The 16832-nt window shown below is 43.4% G+C and overlaps 1 protein-coding gene across 10 annotated transcripts in view; it reads right to left on the bottom strand.

Moving 5' to 3' along the window:
- MAP4 (microtubule associated protein 4) overlaps positions 1-16832 on the bottom strand; it is a 142685-nt gene that overhangs the window by 115427 nt on the left and 10426 nt on the right. The window lies entirely within an intron of this gene.

The following is a 16832-nucleotide window of genomic DNA, read 5'->3' as shown; positions in this document are numbered from 1 at the left end:
TTTCATCTGGTTCCCCTTCAGGTATCGTATTCTTCAGGTGCACGCAGAAGACTATTTTCAATATATATTTTCCACGGTTTCAGTGAAGCTATACTGCCCAGCTTTACCACGGGACTATTTCCCCACCCATTCTGCATTGTCCCCCAAATGTTTCTAGCCAGTATCTTATACTTTGTTTATGTTTGCTTTACTGTGAAGAAATAATATCTTCACTTAAAATAAAAATCTACCCAAACAATACTCCATATATGCTCCATGCAGTGCTTTGTGGAAAGGAATACAGACAAGCCTCACAGTAGGAGGCAGTTAAGTATTCCAGCACACATGGAGAAACACCCAGCTTGCTTTTGACTATAGTAAGTAATTAAATCAATATGGAAACAAAATACCATCTTATTAACGCAAAGCTGATATACCAACACTAATGCTTACTGCTGTCCCAACAGACGCACGCTTCACATTACATGGAAGTAAAATGCCAGAGCTTTGAGTTAAATGAATGGTAATGCCCTCAGGAACGAGGAGGGCCTTCTGAGAGAGTCCCACCCCTCCCGGAAAGGTGCAAAGAAGAGCTACTGATTTGCTTAAGGAATGGAGAGAGAATCTTGTGTGCAATTCGGATGACTCTTGATCAAGTATTATGGAAGAGCTCTCACTTGTGCGGTGGCATCTCCCCAAGAGACGGGAACTCCGCTAAGGCATGTCACAAAACCACGTTTTTCTTTTTCACATCATTATTTGCAGTTTAGCCACTTTGTGATATTATAAACCAGGATCTCAGGGTCCTTCTCCTGAGTCACTCCCAACCACTGAGCTCCCAGACCATACCCAAGGCTGTCAAGCCCCAAACGCTCAGCCTGGCGCTCTGTTCCTATCAAAGCTCATCCCACACCAGTTGATCAACCCACCCAGTTACTACCCCTCTCCACACTATTCTAATCTCTTTGCATTGAAAATATCTAACTTTACACACACTCCACCAGCCACCACCAGCAACTTATTTTGTGGCAGAGCAGTAATGCAACTAAGAAGTATTAGCTCCTTTTTCAGTGCTGGACTTTGCAGTGCTATGCAGTTCAAGATGGGATAGCAAACACTGTTCTGACTTCACTGGGGGAAAAAGAAAAATCAATACCTCAACCTCTTGGTTTGGGCAAAAACAGTTCTTCCTCTTGTAAGTCTGCACCTTTAGTTGTTCTTTCGATAAAACCTGAAGAAAGCATTCACATACTATTGAGGTCTCATTATGAAACCAACAGTAGTAAAGATTGCTTCTTCCCCCCCCCCTTAATATTGGGTGATCTTGATCAAAAGGCAAAAGTTCTAAATAAGCTATCTTTCTTACCTCAGACTGACAGATTTCTTAGAATTGCAGTAGTGGCTAATTCCCCCCCTCCCCTTTTTTTTTTTTCTTTATTTTTTTGTCCTAGGTCTTAAACTAGTCAAATACAGGCATTATCTACTCCAACTAAATAATAAACCGAATAAGACTCCAACCATTTGGTTTACGTTTATTGAACTGCTGGTGAACGGAAAGTAAAAAAATCTTTATTACTTTACATAAAGTCTATCACTTGCCCAGCAAATGTTGAATTATGCGTTCCAACAGCTGTAATTGTTTCCCAGTTTAGAGAAACATTACTAGGAAATATCAGGTATCTCCCTTAGAAACACCTGTCTGTACACTGCAACCTTGGTCCCAAGTTTGCAACCTTATTTCTCCCCAACACAGTTTTTGTACAAGTGACCCGGAAAAGCAATGCAACGTAGGAAAAGCAGACTATCATTTCACTTACAGCCCACATCACAGCCACTCGTTTTTATCTTGCCTCCTCCATTAGCAAACAGGTAACGCTCGGTACGCATGCTGTTCCACCCCTACGATACCCAGTTCCACATCCTGCACCAGTAGTTCCTGTTCCTCAGCTCTGCTGCTTCCCAAGCTCCTCTCACTTCTATACCTACGCATTTCAATGGCTTCGTGAGCTTCCTCCAGTTTGAGGCATACTTCTTTCACCAACTGGATTGCCTGCATCACGTTAATAAACGCTACGCTTCTGCTGCCTGCCCGGTCCCCGAGCCTCTGTGCCCTTCTCCCCAAGGGTTCACTAACTCCATCCCAGCTACAATTCAACAGCTACTCTGAGAGTCCTAAAATTACACACCTATCCCAGGGTAAACATTAGCAACTCATTTCTGCATTTTAGTATTTTGAAGGTTCTTAGCACTCTAAAAAGCAGCTGTTTGTTGCCTTCAAATGGCAGCCCTTTTGGAGGGGGATTAAGCTACCACCTCTTTGGTCCATGAGGAAAGCACGTGCCTTCCCCTGGGAAGGCACCAAAAACGAGAAACAGAAGCAAGCAAGGGTTACCTACACCCACCTCGCAGAGCTATCGTGATCAGTCTCCAGTCCCCATAATGCCGTACTTTATGTACTAACAGTGCTCGTCCCAATCTGGGTTTACGTTGCTACGCTGCCAAAGATAGAGAGATATTAGAACGAACCTCCGGTTACGTTCAGGATCATCACTCTTACCCCAGCCGAATGGAATTTATTGCAGCTCAATTAAGTTTACAACAGGAAGAGTGTGTCGTTCTTCATATCAGATGCCTTTACAGACTCCCTACATTTCTCTAAACAAGCAACATCTTTGTTTTCTAGCCCCCAAAGTCAGAAGAGCCTGTTTTCCCATGGCCTGGGAGAGAAAACTACTCTGTCTTTAAACTTCTGATGTCGCTCACCCTTCATGCTTTATTTATACCTCTCCAGATAAACAGCTTCCTTTAAATATTCTCCTATCTTAAACAGGCATGGTGCATGAAGATGACTTGAAATGAAAAGCTAGAAAGGATGGCACACAGTATTACACATGCAAAGCAGCAGTACGCTGACAATTACCATGGGTTCAGATGCAAAGTCTTGTAAACCCTGAGCTACCTGTGTGTAGTGGCCAGGAAACCCGGAGATAGACATCTCAGGTTTTCATCCCAGTCCTCTCCCAGAGGAGGAATACTAGCAAGTTAACTACGAACCAACACGAGAGAAATTGCCCTCACAGCCACAATCCCCTACCATGGCTCCTTGCCAGTACTTGAACTCGCCAAGCTCCTAAAGCAAGCGTTTCTTCCAGAATATATGGTGGACTTGTTTTTTTTCCATCATGCCTACCATCGCCAAATTCAACGGATTTGTGCTCACAAATTCCTCTTCCCATGCCTGCAGGAGGCACCTGGGTGAAGCTGACAGCGTTTCAGAGGCACTGCTTTCAGATCCAGTCTTCCGTTTTTGGGTAGAGCTTCTCCCAAGCAGGGAAGAAAGCCCCGAGTTTGGACTCCAATCATTTTAAGAGTCTTCAAAACACAAGATGGAGTTCCACTAAATTCTAAAACTTTATACTGTCTTCTAGGGAAGAGCAAGCCATGAGAAGTAAGGCAGGGATACTCAAAACCTTTGAACAAGACTAAAGCATCTTTCTTCACAGCTGAAGAACTTTGCTGCTATCAGGACTAAATTAGCTATCACTGCTCCATTCACAATAGCACCTCTAACTTCCTGCATGGATGAGTAGTTTTGGTAAAAGCAGCTCTAATTTGAATTCAAGGCATGCAAATTTACAGAGAATAGTGATTTCTGACCAATTCCTTCCACAAACACTGATGGATAAGAAAAAGCATCCTTCACACCATGAAAAAATATTTTTCACATCAAGAATATCACATCAATCCTCTTCCAAAATAGTTTTAGATGTAATTCAACTGGGCTGAAGGTTTGCAGTTTAATGACTTATTCCAAAAAGAAATAAAGTTATCAAAAATTGAGGAATTCCTTCCTACTGCTATACCTAAGCCATACAGATCCCCAATGGCTTCTGTCACACAGTTTGTTTGCCAAAGCACACGCCCACACCCACGCTAAGACAGCGTTATCCAACACAGCCTGCCACTCTTTTTGGAAAATAAAAAGCAGAGATGGACTTTTTAATGATTTTTGAGGAAGACTTATAATTAGATTCACTTGTATGCATGTTAGAATAAGGCACCTTAAAAACAGAGCTAAGCCCATGCTTTACGATTTCTTCCACATGCAAAAGATCTGCAAAAATAGCAGACGACTGCTGTGAAGTCCCACCAAAGACCTCTTTGATCTTTTAAACTTACACAGCAGTAACTTTATAACTACACTGCAAAATAACATCAGAAATACCAAAGTTTAGTGCATTCAGAACTCATTAGAAAATAATTCTTAAGTCATCTGCATTTGACCTGCGATGCATAAAATATTTGTTATCTACATTGTAAAAAAGTCCAAGTTCAGTCAAATCCTAAAGCACAAAATAGGAACACACTCAGTTGTATTACACTAAATTGAAATTCAGCCAGTGGCCATTTCTTAGTTAAGGCTATGCTCTAATGATCATCTGAGAAGGACAACATACACAAAACAGCGTATTACTCAAAATTTCACTTTTCCTTTAATGGAAATCTTTAGAGTCTACTGCAATCCCTACAGTCCTCAAGGAAAATTAAGGCTACATCCCTGCAACTAAGTGGAATACCAGAGTCATGCCCAGAACCACTCCTAGCTGGGAGAAGTCTGCATTCCCACTTTTAAAAGTCCTGCTGTTCAGACCAGGGCAGCTACAGGCAAACATCTCTTGAGAACGGCCCTGGCCTGTGCTAGCTCTTGCCATCCACATACTGTCTGGAGAAGTACTCTTGGTCTTGACCAAAAATTGTGCCAGGAAGCATTGTAAGCACAGCAGCAACACTGGACGCCAGTGCTAGTGGAAGTCACCAAGCATCCTTTATGCACTGCTACTCACACAGCCAAAGACTCCAGGCTATAAGAAATGGAAGACTTTTACTCAGAAGTAGTTTTGATATTCACACCGTTCCAGCTTCCTGGAAACCCAGTCGTCTCCACTGATCTCCATCAAGCAGTGGACAGCAAACAAACCTGAAGTTGCCTTATCAGCAGCCAACTTGTAACAGACTGCTCTTGACACCTAAGAAAAGTCTACATCTTTTATTTGTTTCATCCACATTTTACATACTTTTAGATTGCAAGTAATTTAAAGAATACTGTTATTGTTTTCCATATAATAATATGCTGTAATATAGCAAGTCTTGAAACACTTCAAGAAGAGGTCTGTTGATTTACTTCCCACTTTCACAGATGACAAATTCTCACTATGCAGATCAAAAAAGTCAGTAAAACGTAAGTGATGATATATACATTCATATTGCATTTTTAAATGTGGATCACATACGCAACAGCTCACGGCCTCCAAATGGGGAACAAGCACAAGCTCACATGGATGCTGAAACACTTCATCTTCCCTTGACTTAAGAAATTCACTTCCACAAGAGCAAAGCTGCAGGTGCCAAAAGCAATTTTGCAAAAATGGACCTGGTTAACTGACACTGCAGACAACATATGCCAGTGTGGGCAAACAAATCTCCTTAGGACCTAGGAGGCCGTTTCGGTGATGGCAAGTTACCATGGTGAGAGTTTTAAAGCAAAACAACTATTTAATAAGAATTCTGACCCATTCGAGATATTTTACTGTTGTAAGAAAGCATGAAAACTCATGAGACTTAAACAAATCTACTTATATTTTCAAAGGTGACATCTGCCAACTTTCATAGTTTAAGTGCTAGAATTGCCAGTTAGTATCTTCTCAAATATACACAAGCCTCCTGCAGAGGTCATAATCCTCATTCCCACAGGAGCGAGCTCAGTGTGGAGAGCAGACTGCCCGTACGTATGGATGGCGATGACGAGGGCAGAGGAAAGAGCTACCCAGCCGCAGGTCACCTCCCAGAGATGCTGTTAATTGACTTGACTGAGCACTCCAGGAGCTCTGCACACCTTAAAAAGACTTAACAAAAGTTGTAGTGGCTTGAGAAAGGCTCCACAGGAGAACAGCAGGTGCCCTTTGAAGTTCAAGTGCACTTGGTGCTTGTGAGCAGGTCATTTTACTGGGATTTGAGCACAGATGTGGCAGTAGTACTCACCTATGCTTCCTCACCCTGGTGTGCAACTGCCCAAATCTTCAACTAGTAAAAGCATCTACGTCATAACGAGATTTGTTATTCATTTGATTCTTCAATTTTCTAGACATCTATTTATGACAGTAGGTTTAACACTGAATGCACGGGGTTGCGGGGAGGAAGACACAAAACAAGACACCAAGTAATGAAACAAAGTAGAATACATTCTGGCAGTCAGACCAGCATCCTAGGTTAAAAGCTCCAAAAGATACACGTTCTTCTTATCCCAGAAGACGTCTGTGTACAAAAAAGGTCATTTATTTAGAGAAAATTCTCATGCCCAGCTGTGCACCAAGTAAACAAATGTCAGTATTTGAGTAAATCAGTTTGACAGGTTGAATAACCCATGTATTGCAAGTGTTCAACTTAAATCTTCATCTTAACTAATTAACCTAAGTGGAATGGAACAGGTATTAAAATTGTGTCTTTAAAACATCAGGCAGTCACATCCACACCAAGGCCATCACCCTGGGAGCTGAGCAAGACTATGACAAATCCACTCAGGCCTTCAATAGGAAATTCAGCATCTCCTTTGTTTACGACAATATATTTTAAGAAATAATTGCTCTTTACATAAATAACTTGTTGAACAGTTAAGGTTTAAGGCCACACATTTTCACAAACACCAATAAAGAGCTTTCCATCGTGGTCCTGTATTTGCTTTACTGTCCTAACCTCACTTTAGGACATGCTAAGCAGCAACATTTTCAGGAGACGGATGCCCTCATGTAAATGGCTCCTTGAAACAGTTTTCTGCTTTCTCAAGGGGCAAAATGACAACAGGGAAGAGAAGGAGCAAAGAGGAACACAACACACAAATGGTGCTACTTGAGAGAGAGAAAGCAGTGTGCTCATCTGACTGCTTCTTTTGGAATCTGCTACTGAACGCAGACGCTGCTTTACAGGTAACTCTATCTTCCTTCGCCAGCTATCTCACCTGGGCACACGGGAGCTCCGTGGGTTAGCTTCCACTGCCTCGTTTCTCCGTTACGGAAATTGGACACCGAGCTGAGCAGAACGGCTCTAAAGGGTACGAGCAGCAGGACTGCTGTCAGAACAGCCAGATAAGACCATATTAGAAACACCTAACATGCCTCATTAGTCACAGGTCAACAAAAGCTTCCCAAGGGCAAGCCACATGTAAGCTATTTCTTAAAACAGATGAAAGAGGGAAAGCAGCCTTTCCTCTGTGTGTAAGAACTCCTACATTAAAAAGGGTGGAGGAAAACAACCAATTGCCCTCGTCTCAAACACTTTCAAATTTGGTCCATGCCAGTTATGAATTATTACTTAGCCAATAACAATACAAAAAATGCACCATCAGCTCTTTTAGACAACAGAGGGAACTCAGCATCTAATGCAGGAAGAAAGCAACGCAGCTATGACAACAACAACAAAAATCAGTAACCTTGATTCTTCCATGCACAAAGGTAACAGGCTTCAAGTCTCTACGTAATCAGCACAGTTCTCTGCCTTCTCAAGAGATGCTAACATGCATCACAAGAAGACAGAAAAATAAAAAACAAAAAAAACCCAAAACACCCACACAATCATTGCTACTTAAGCGCTAGAAATCATTGTTCTTCTCTGCTTGTTTTTTCCAAATCCATCACTAACACAGCTGCTGCTTTACACGTCTCCAAGACGATTGCCACCAACCTCGCTCCAGTGGAGAGGCCCAACAGGCACCAAGGCTCACAACTAACAGAAAAAGAGTTTGGACCCAGTGTTGCTGCACAGAGACAGATTACCTTTCCGAATACAAAGTTAAACTTGCCCAGAGTTCAACTGATCCGGTACCTTTGACTGCTGACTAGCCTAGACTGCACAGTGACGACCTACCGATCCTCACTGAACTTCTATAGCATACAAAAACCGCTAAAGAAACCACATGCAGAACAAGTCAGTAACACAGACAGTATATAGTTTTACTAATATCAAAATATTTCCCTCTAGACTGTAGGGTATCCTTTAAAAAGAAAAGTTAATGACTGGAAATAACAGACATTTTAGATGCTGTTAATTGATCATAACACTAAGAGCGTTCAGAACACGGCTATACTCTGCAAGTTTTCAGAAGACACAAAAGCTCTACGTGGATAAGACTAAATGCATTCCAGTCATGCAGTGTCACCGTTTTGAGATACCAAAGCAACCGAAATGGTGACCTCCGTGATGGAGCCTGATCACAGACTTTGTCAGGGCCTCCACAAGATCGCAGACCACCCGCGCGCCTGCGGAAGGTCCCAGTCCTTGCCGCTCTCCTCGGAGCTTCGGAACCAGCCTTAAAGCACCATTTCAGTCCCCGTCTGTGGGAACAGGATGCAACTCTCGACTGACCCGGCAGAGCCGGAACCGCACTCCGTGGCATCGGAGTGCAGAAGTGCGTGGAATAGCTCTGGTCTACATATTGTTGAGATCTTTCAAGTTTTCTTACTGTCTCAAGAGCAAGCGCTCAGGAATACGGGGGTGCTGAGGAGCCACAGGAACATTCTCACACTCTCCCACCGTGCATCATGCAGTGCCAATATTTAAAACTCCTGCCTAAAATCAGAGCAAGAAAGAAATTACTGTTCTGTGAGCAGAAAGTAATATCCACACCTGGTGAAAGGAAAGAAGGGGAGATAAAGGTCAGAACAGTGTAGCCAGATAGAGTTAAGATCATTAGTGTTATTTGCCTTTTAGCCTGCAGATCACGTTTCTGAGGCTTGAGCTCATCACACCCAGAGTCACCCCATCACTCCCACAGGTACCCCAATGAGATAATAGTTTATAGTAATTAAATAAAAGGAAGGGAAGAAAAAAATGGAGCATTAACTATACATTCTTGAAGGTGCCAAATTAAAGAACAGGACTCCTTGCTATGTCCCCTCTGCCATTCACTACTACCACTGCCATAGTCCACCTAAAACAAAAGGCAAAGTCATTTGGAATAGGGACAATATTCAGGAGATTTCTTCATAGGAGTCTTAACACTAAGGTGACACAAAAAAATCTGAAAAAGAACAGTCCTTTGGTCTCAGATTGTTTTTTTTTTTTTTTCCTTTTAAAGTACGTGAAAGGTAAGTTTCCCTTGTTTCCAAATGGGCTTAAAACCCAAGAAGTCAGGATAACATTCAGTGCCAGTTTGCACTAACTTAAATGTTTAGATTGGGTTACAGCACATTAACACATTATGCATAAACCAAAGATTCATTCCCACGCAAACTGAAGACAAAAGTGACTGACTTGCCTGATAAACCCTTCAGATATTTATTTACAACTACAGAAGACCAATTAAGGCAGAATGTTTCTGAAGTCAACAGAATATTAACTAGTAGAGAAAAAAACACCAACTTCCCGTTGCACAACTGCCTTCAAAACGGCGTAAGTGAAGGGGATGGAGTCTCAGGAGCCAACGTCAGACAACAGGTTATAACATCTCACACACAGCTACGTTAAACCGGAACAGATGGACGAGTTACTTCAAGATTTGAGACATGATACATGGAATGGTGCCTTTGATGCAGACAGGCTTAGAAGGAAGATGGACACGGAAGAGTGTCCCAGCTCAAGACCATGCAACATTTGCTCTAACCCCTGCTCTGAGACGCTGCAAAGGATTAGTTGGATTAGGAGAAAAAAAAAATCATGTTTCTATTGTTAGTTCTGGTCATTGCAAAAAACAGGTAGAGGTCTGGGGAACCCGACACTCATCTCCTTGTTTTGCTGCATCTTTGCAAATTGCTCTCTAGTCGCAGTCATTAAGAAGCGAGAAGGAGAAGAACTGGAGGGGAAGAAGCGAGAGCGCGCTTAGAGCACTGCTTCCCCACAGAACCCACCCTGTGCCGAAGGCAGAGGGGCCGCTTCAGCTTCAGCGAAGCCTTAGCAGTGGCGCCCTCAGCAGAAAGGAGCACGGATTTGCCCTCGAGCGCGAGCCGTAGCGAGCACTCCTCTTAGCTCAGACGGCGTCGGACCCCCAGACCCTTCTCCCATGCCCGTGTGGGAAGAGCGATACCCGCTCCCAATACGCAGAGATCAGCGGCAGCTTCCCGCCAAGACTGAAGCAGTACAATATGCACACGCTGCATCACGATCAAGTAAATTAGCACACAGATTTACTACCTTAAAAATCCCAAATAAATTCCCACTTCGTATATGAAGCCTTCAGAAATCACAAACTATTTGACTACAGTGCAATAAGCATCATAGCAAGAATGGATAAAAAACGTCCTTCGTGGAAGTGTTTCAGATTACCAACACAATCAGTTTTCAGCGTACTTGATGCGTGCGATTCCGACCGCTCTCCAGGTACGGAGCCGGAGCTCTGCCGAGCCACGAGCGCACAGGGCAGCCGCGGAGCGGAGAGGGGCCGGCGCACGCCTCCGCGACGCCTCCGCTCGCCACCCCAGCAAGGCTTCCGCCGGCCAAAGCGGCGACCCCGAGAGCTGCTCCGGCGCAGGGAGAGAGCTGCTTCCCGGCTGCCGCGGGGCTCCGGCGGCCGCGGAGGCCGGCCGGGCCGGCAGCCCTGCGTCGCAGCTCTGCCCAAACGCGCCAGGCCGGCGCTCGCAGGAGCGGCTTGGCGACGCTGCACGCAAAGCTGTTCTCAGTGCTTGCGGCGAGCTGGCCGGCGAGACCCAGCACGGCTGTTCCCCCGCCCGCCTTTCCGGCGGGCCGCAATAGCGACTTACCAGCAATTCAACAGCAACAGACAGATCTTAGTAGCAACTCTGCATCTACAGGCGTTACACCCAAACATTACGTTCTCTGCTAAGGAACTCTTAACTAGGAGGCGAGAATACACCAAAACCAGTCTGTACAACACACCTGGCAGCTACGGACAACACAAGAGCTGTCTGAACAGCCCCGCTCCTGCGCTACGCAGCGCTCGGGGGGCTCGTTCAAGGGTGGCTTTGTTTTTAAACTTCACAGCATCTAGGTAAGGCAGAGTCAATCCTTACCGTGCTGAGATGTAGAAGCTGTTAGCCCTAAAATTACCAAGTTCTTCCACCAAGGTTTTAAACCATATTCCAAATAAAGGAAGGCTAGTATAACACACTGCCTCCTCAGTAAGTCAATTATTTTTACAGTTGTCAGCATTTCATTAACTGACAGAAACAAAAATACTTGCGTATGGGCAGACTCAAGCTTTTTGACACACACCCCCCAACGCACACACACACACAGAGGCATCAGCGTGCTGCCCAAGGCATCTGCAAGCCACAAATAATCACATGCTACTCAGAAATCAAACAACGTAAACCACAGACCTGCTACAACCTCAAGCCCAGTACGTCTAATTTCTGAAGTCCACCTAGAATGAATTAAACTAGATTTTGTTTCTGGCACACCACCAAGAATCACAGAAATCAAGGAGCGGGGTGTTCCTCTTGCCAGAGTCATTTTTCAGGCATTTGCACATTTTAAAGAAAGTGTTAGTATTTTAAAAAAATTAGGATAGGTCTCCAAGTACAGTAACTTCTTACTGAAATTCTGTTGTCTACCATGCGGACGAGAAGCTGCTCTGTGCAGAGGGTGAGAGAGGAATGGAGTCCTCCTATGCAAGCCAGCGGGAGCCCAGCCACGACGGCACCAATACACTGCCGCTTAATGCAGTATTTTGCAGTTTTTCCTTCGAGCAGCGCTACACAGGAGCTGCAGGAACCTTCATCATTGAACCTTCTCGTTGTGCAAGCCTGCGACAACATAATTAAAAGCCCGAAGGGAACATTAGATAAACTAATCTAATCCGCTTAAGAGAAGTCTTAATTTCTCGCTCTGGCAAGACAGAGGTTCAGCACAGAATACAACTGGGTGCATTTAACACGGAAGGCTGATCGACTCGCTGCACTAAGCTTTAAAATAAACAAACAGTAATTAAAAACTGAAGTTAGAGAGATCACATATATACCATTTTTATCCAAACTTCCATATATGGTCTTAAATCAATGCAATTGCCAGAAAAACAGGAGACTCATTAAATTCCCAGGAAACGGTTCTTGTTTAGCCCACCTGGATGATTAGATCTGGTTTCTAAATTGAAGGAAAGAGCTATACAGGTGGCATCTTCTATCTGCTGTCACGCAATGACTGCACCTGAACATACACATGGCTCCACTGAAGCATCACACAAGCAAACTATTTGGTAGTCAACGCAACACACTTGTTTCAGCAAATAGCTGGAGCATTGTGCAGTGACCAGGGGCTCGACAGCATGAGACCATTCCTAACGGCAAACTCAATACACAAAAAGAAGTAGCTGCATTCTGTTGTACCTCCGGAAATTAGCTACACTTCATCATTAATCCGTATAGAGGAAGTTTCAAGGAAAGGCTTGCTTTACTGATCAGGAAGTGTTCAATATTTCCCTAGGGCTTTTATTTGTTTTGGGGGGTTTTAAGTTTCTACTTCTTCAGATTTAGAATGCTTAAAAAAAAAAAAAAAAAAAAAAAAAAAAAAAAAAAAAAAAAAAAAAAAAAAAAAAAAAAAAAAAAAAAAACTTTCACAACTTTTAGCCAAGATATTAGAATCATGATGAACAAATCAACTTCTTATTCCAGATATCAGAGAGTTTGGGAAGAATTTGTTCATTCTTCCTGGTGCTTGGAAGAAAAAGTAGTGATGCTTTGGATCCACAACATCACTTCAGCTGTGCTTTGCACTCACTCCAGAAGCGAGGAGAAAAGATCCTAAACTGTTCAAACCCAGCCTCAGGCTGAAGAGGAACACACCAGTACAGAGGGAGAAGATTACTATAGTGCAAGGTACCCTTCTGGAAGGACGAGCAAGAAGAACATGCTCTACAAGAGCACAGATCAGAGAAAGCAAGAGGATGCTGAGGAAAGAAGAAGAGGGGAAAAATAAAGAGTCCATATTAACTTTTTTCTTTGATAAACCCAAAAATTGACCTTGGGCTTCTAAAGTTCAGGCTGGAGGAGTTTGGACATATATATTCAAAACATCAGTTCAACAAAAACTACCTAACCTGCTTCAGCACCTGAGAGGCTCTAGAGGGTTAAGTTCTCCAAAGCTTCAGTTCACAGCTCTCTTGCTTTACCTGTCCAATGCTGCTGGCACCTTGAGCAAGCTGAACATCTAACATATTCCAGACTCACCAGTTCTGCTTCTCCACCTAGGCCTCCAGAAGAGCTGATCCCACAAATACGCTCCAAGCTTGTCAAACATGCACAAACAGCATTAAGCTCAAAGAGCACCAAAGCATCTGTGGAGCCCCAATTTCAAATGAAGATGATTCCACACCTTGGAAGCTGGAGATTCCAGTTCAATTTCCTCCACAGGCTGAAAGTATTCAAACCCATCTACCTGCTTCAGGAGAGCACACTGCCAGCCAAGCATTCGCCTCCGACTCTTCGCATGCGGGGGTTGGCTTCCACAGCTAAGCAAGCCAAGAAAGCACACGCTGAAGCCTGAAAGACCTGCAAGGCTCATGCTGTCTATCCCCCTCCTGAGCACTGTCGGTTCCGACTCCTGGTTCAAGAAGCGCTCTCATGCTTCAGGCAAGATGCTTGTTGGATAAAAGCAAAAATACTTCAGAACATAAAGCTGGACCCAAGACTCCTGACACCTGAGCATCCTATTCACTCTGCTGCACAACTGAACCTTCCAGTGTTCGCACCTTGCCCACTATCTTGCTGCTGTGACAAGAATTCTCACCTCAGCCCCAAGAGGCAGGAGAAAAATAGAGGTAGAATTAAAATTTGTCATTTTATAGCATACACCTGGAACAGATCATAACTGCAGCAGTATTTATTACTGCTGATTTCATAAAAAAATAACAACAAAGGCAAGTAAACTCAAAGTTATGCAGCATTTGGGAACCAAGAGAAACTTAGATTGTGTTCAGGGGAGCGCTCAACACCACAGATCTCTAGTAGAGCACAGGATGCACCTTCGCAACTCACCTCACACATGAAGCCTGGGGCACAAGCCGGCTGCAGTACAAAAGCCACCAGCAAATCCCTATGGCTGCACTGCAAGCTGTTGAGAGAAGTCAGTGCACACTCCACCACCACCCAAGCACGGAAAGCCAGAAAGCAAACACAGGATAAAACAGGAAACATTATGCCCCTCTAGAAACTCACAGTGCGCCACAACTTGAACGCAATATACTTCTGTTTGCTCTTCTACTCCAATCTCAAAGATAATAAAACAGACTTGGAAGGGGTACAAAAACAGGCTACAAGCAGCCCAAGAAGTACGCGGTAGCTTTGCTAGGAAGAACGGCAAAACACCAGGGATTTTCAGCCTTGAAAAGAAATAAGTAGGAATGCACAAGAGGGGTCCATCAAATAGCGAAGAGCAGGAACAGTGCTTGTTTGCCATCCCTTCCCACGCAAGGGAACTACAGTTGCCATTCCTTATCAAGAGCAGCCTTGAAACAAGATGTGCAAGAAGCACCGCGTCCTACATAGCCACTCTGCGCAATCTGCCTAGGGTTCCCTGCAGCAGTGACAACAGTTTCTGCAGGTTCAAAGCGCAATCGGACTAGTGATTCCCCTGCATAACAGATGGTCATCAACTACAAAAAAAAATTACAGTTAAAGGAAATCAGTGGTCTACACGGAACCTGGGAGAGCTCACCAGGATGCCTCAATTTGGTCCCCATTGGATACTTCCTCCCCAACCCCCACATACACTATGGAAGTAGAAAGTCTCCCTGACTTCAAGTATTTCTTCTCCCTCCAATCCCAAGGAAAAAGTTTGTGGTTGAATCTAAAGCATTAGCAGGAAAGCTGAAAGAAAACTACTCTGGAAAAAAATATATATATATATATGTATGTATGTATATGTATGTATGTATGTAGCTTCCGCTTGTAGTTTGACTCCTCTATAACCCCAGCAATATTTCTCAGCTTTAGCCAAAGCTTATATTGCTTTAAGTAGTTAGGGTCAATCATCTTTAATTTGAAAATTAAAATAGTTTAACACCAAAATAATGTAGGTCCTTTAATTCACTTTTTTTTTTTTTTTTTAACATGTATAGGTTAAAAATTTAGTATGAAGAGGAAGAAGAAAAACAGTCTTGAGCAGTATCTTTATGTGCTAGATAAGATACTTGAGATTAAAGACAACCTCTAGCCTACCTTTCTGTAGCAGATTTGTCAATCCGTGTATATATTATTTCTCAATTTATAAACTGTGTTTTTTCAAGGAAAAAACAACTATTGGAAAAAAAGGCATGTTTTACAGTCAGCATGCTCTAATGTATAAGAACAGGTAATCTAAGTTGCAACGCATTTATTCTTCAAATTCACAATCAGATGTTGCACTGAATTAATTCATTAGAACACACTTGCAAAAATAACTCCTGGTAAGATTCGGATGAGCTGCTAAAGAAACACACATGTCAGCCCTGAAAACCTCCTAAGCATGCAGTAAATTAACTTGACATTTCTTCCATTAACCCAAAAGCGAGATCACTAAATAACACATGTATACTGTAAAAATATATAAAAAGAACAAACAGGTTTCAGTTCCATATAGATTTTAAGAGCAAGTTTTGTACTGTATAATTTTATGTCCAGTCCATGTTCAACCGTTTGATTACATCAGCACCTCAAAATGATATTGGAAGATGTAAAGCTTGCCAAAGAATTTCATTGGGGAAATACAACAGGCACAGTCAGCACATTTGGCTGCTGAAAAATAAGGCTACAAATAAATTACATACTAGAAAAAATAAACATACCCCAGACTCTGAGAGGAAGAAAAATAGTTTAGCTTTGCTCTGTCGTAGGTACTTTGGGGGTTTCTATCGGCATACCGCTGCTAAAAAGCGGACGAAGGTCCTGTGAAGATTCACGAGTGAATCTGCATAAATGCCAGCCACTATTTCGTATTTCCCAGCTCCCCAGGAAAGCCCCTTGCCTGCAGGATACTACACGAACAGGGGGAGCTTGATCTCGGTAAGCTATACGATCTGCGGGGCGGTGGTACGAGATGGTTGGTGGGCATCTAGGCCCCACTAGCAGAGGATGGAGAGCGTTGCTCTCACTGCCACCGCCGAGCGGCGATGCCAAGAACATTTCTCGCAGGCAGCCTGTATTCCTCCCACTCCCCGAGTGCAGTTTCTTTAAGAGAAAGCTGACAGAGACACGGGGTTTAGGGATGGTCTCAGTAACGACTCCAGAGCAGCTGGCCAACTCCCACAGGTTCAGGCTTTAAAGACTGGAACGCCGAACCTTGACTAAACACGCAGACTGACTACACCCACAGAAATCATTCCCTCCCTTTTTACTTTCTGGGGGGCAAGGGAGTGGGAGATGCTGAAGTTATACTACATTCAGAAGTGCCCCATGTGCAGTGCTTACCAGTATACTCGAGCTCTGCTGAGAACCTAGATATACTAACCTCAGACCTCACCCAGAGAGCTACAAACATACTATTCACAGTTCAACATCGCATTTGCATTCAGCTCAGGCTGAAACTGGGGGCAAGAGAAGTAAATCCCCCCATTCTTTTCACTGAAGATGACACTTCAAAGTGTCAGTACTATTTCAAAGCACAGCATTTTAGCACAGCTTTTTTTAGGATGCAGGAGAGGAAACAAACAGAATTAGGAATTAAGTGAATTGTCGTGCCTCTCTATATTCCCTCCCTGAAGCAAGGGGGGGAGAGGCAAAGCAGTACAAGACATGAAAACAGCAAGAGAGAAACACAGTAAAAAACATAATGAGCAAAGAGAGAGAGTTCTCATTACACAATTAAACATTAATATCTGGAACTAATCATCAATTTTAAAGCCCTTAAAAAGAGCCATACATAGATTTTGGTACACA

This window comes from Rhea pennata, chromosome 2 (assembly GCF_028389875.1).
Source record: "Rhea pennata isolate bPtePen1 chromosome 2, bPtePen1.pri, whole genome shotgun sequence".
NCBI lineage: Eukaryota > Metazoa > Chordata > Aves > Rheiformes > Rheidae > Rhea > Rhea pennata.
This window is presented reverse-complemented; position numbering and strand designations above follow the sequence as displayed.